Source organism: Cyprinodon variegatus, unplaced genomic scaffold (genome assembly GCF_000732505.1).
Source record: "Cyprinodon variegatus isolate N-32 unplaced genomic scaffold, C_variegatus-1.0 Scaffold390, whole genome shotgun sequence".
NCBI lineage: Eukaryota > Metazoa > Chordata > Actinopteri > Cyprinodontiformes > Cyprinodontidae > Cyprinodon > Cyprinodon variegatus.
In genome coordinates this window covers 100,174-103,107 of record NW_015150843.1, presented here as the reverse complement: position 1 = coordinate 103,107, position 2,934 = coordinate 100,174, and the positions used below count along the sequence as shown (strand labels likewise).

General features: G+C 32.7%; 1 protein-coding gene across 1 annotated transcript in view; it reads left to right on the top strand.

Annotated features, from left to right (window-relative positions):
• The first annotated feature begins 685 nt into the window (after positions 1 to 685).
• rnf208 (ring finger protein 208) overlaps positions 686 to 2,934 on the top strand; it is a 14,249-nt gene continuing 12,000 nt past the window's right edge. Inside the window, exon 1 of the mRNA XM_015387313.1 lies at positions 686 to 747. The gene's annotated coding sequence lies outside the window, so the exon portion shown is untranslated. The remainder of the gene's footprint in view (positions 748 to 2,934) is intronic.

Sequence of the window (2,934 nt, the reverse complement as noted above, 5' to 3'; positions counted from 1 at the left end):
AAGCAAGGAGAGGAGAGGAGAGGTACTGGAGAGGTTGCATTTGCTGGCAGCGTTGGATTTAAAACAAATACTTTAGTGTCAGGAAATATTTAGAAGAAAATGCTTTTAATAAACATGAATATGAAAATGTGAGACTATTATTTTGTGACAGACACATGCAGTATTTTAACTCTAACATTCTGGGGTTTACTTAAGTTAGTCTCAGATATTTTTATGTTAACAGTAAGGGGCAATATGCTTTAAAACAGAGAAATAGAAGCGTCCTGTAATCAATTGCTGGTTCGTTCATCAACTGTAATTCATTATGTTCAGCAGATTTGCTGATCTTAATCAATAGTTTAGTCTAATGTTTTAATCTTGGTTTAAAAATGAAGGTGTTTGGTTTGTATCAACCATACATTCAATGTAGGTGAAACTGACTGGATCTGAGCAACATATGCTTGAAATGGTTCATAAACTTTACTTACTCAACACACAATCTTTGTTTTATATATGGTAAAAAATGTACAACCAAAAATGTTTAGATCTAAATACATCACACAATAATGTCTTGTCAAACCCCTATCCTCAGTAAACATGTACTGCAGGGGGAAGTGTTACAGTATGAATAGGCCTGAACAGATGGGAAACATATGAAGACAGACTGGTTCTTCAGGACTTGGTATATGACAAAGTGATAAAGTTGATAAAAACAGTGACTTCAGCAAAAAAACTGTGCAACTGGATGAGAACGCTTCGAAGCTGTAGGTGAGTTTGAATATAAAAATCCTTGTTTTATTTACATTTTTGATTAACTATAACTATGATGACTGGAAGCTAAAAAAACTTAAGTTTTACCAATTTGCCAATTGCTAAAGTTGGAACTTTTTGATCCAACGATCAGCTGTTGGTCACTGTTCCTTTTGCCCGCACAGAACTAGGGAAGAAAGCCTTTAGCGACACAGCTCCTTGTGCGTGGAATTTTTTACAAAGAAACTGGAAGTTGACTGAGTTTTTATCTTTAAATGCTTTTAAGTTAAAAGTGAAAAAATTTGAAGCAGCCTCAATGATCTGTAATTGTTTTACTTGATATGTTCTTTTTTTTTTATGTAGGCCTACCTGTCATTTATTTTTGATGTATCTATGCTTAATGTATCTTATGTAACTTTGCTGCCTCTTGGCCAGGACTCTCTTGAAAAAGAGGTTTTTAATCTCAATGGGATTTTTTTCCTGGTTAAATAAAGGTTAAATAAAAAAAAATAAGATATCACCTGAAATAACTCATAAAGTGATCACTACAAGATCTAAAACCTTGTTTAAAATTAACAGTTTGGTATTTAAATATTCACAGTGATGTGACCTGTGACAGTTAATACATGTTGTTTTAACAAGGGATCCCAATTTTAGTTAAGTTTAACTAAATTCCTTGCCAAACTTTGTAATCAGAGTAAACTACATTTTTAAGAACCTACAGTAAACAGTAAAGTTGGTTTTAATAAGCTATATGATGAAATACGCTGTTTTTATTAAAGTTTTTGCATTATTATAGTAGGAAGGAGCTTTTTTGTGCCTGCTTTTCATTGTCAAGGTTTATTAAAAAGTACCAAATGCATATCTTGTGAGTCTATCAATTCATTACACATATTTCTTCAAAAGCAGCACCCATAAATATTTTAGGAAACAGGTGATCATCACTGTTTGTTAGGTTACCAGCAAACGGCAAAACAATATCCTACACTCATATTTCAGCAAAACTATATACAGCATAGGAAAGGAAAATAAGTAAATCTTTAGAGCAGGAGTAAAGTAGGACGTAAACTACATTCATGAGAAAAGCATCAAGTTAGTTTGAAATAAAATTGAGAATACAGACTAAAGAAAAGCAGCCAAGTGTTTCACACATAGAACCTGTTTAACCTGATCTTCAAAACTGAACACAACCAGGAAACAGCAAATTACGAATAAAGGTTTTTATGTTTTCCTAAACAAAGACAATCTTACATTAACTAAACTAAACTCTAAGTTTAGTACATGTTTACCTAATTTGAGATAAACCAATGGACTGTTAAATGTAACTGTAATTCGCATTCGGCCTTAAAAATGCAAGGACTTTTAGTCAAGATGTTCACATTTAATAATTTAATAGTACACTGGCTGGATGAAACTACAATGAAAACTTTAATAAGTAGCTTACAGCTATTAAAGAGCACACATGCTTCTGCACTGGAGCCAGACAAAAATGGCTGGGACACAAGCACCTTCTACTGGAGAAGAAACCTCAACTAAACTATGTATGCATATGGAAAAGGCAAATAAAAATGGTTGAAAACCCTTATCAATTAAACAATGTAATGGTATCACAATGCGGCATGGATTTTATATTTGAGAACCAAAGTTTATCTTTAAGAGTTAGGAATGAGGTCCAATTTGCTTTTTTTTTTTTTTCTTTTAATTGAGCGTCTTCAAAAACCCGTTTAAAATTAAAATTGAAGAGGTAAATAATGTTTGATTAAATGATTTGAATGATCAGAAATTAATGACCATTTAGATGATTGATTCTTAACATTCTGTGACTGTTCATTAGGAAGTAACATGGGTAGGGATCCTTTTAGCTTATGGTTTATTAAGACTATGGAGCTAGTAGCTAGCAGATATACAGTAAGGGGGCTGATTTTAAATTACTATTTGGTCATCTTGTAGTGATCAAATGTACAGTAATAGAAAATATCAGGAAACGTTATAAACGTTAACATCATATTATTGTTTAAATCCTTATTGAAATAAAGTTGGTCTTAAGCTTATACACAGCACCTCAGTAAGTTAATTAGAAAGAATGTTGCAGAGGGTCTGTTTTTGAGCTGTCTGGAGGTACCTTTGGTCTAATTAACTTGCACCAGCGTATATAATAATGTCCATTTAGCGATGCAGCCCCCAATGTGGCTTTCTCTCTCTAGA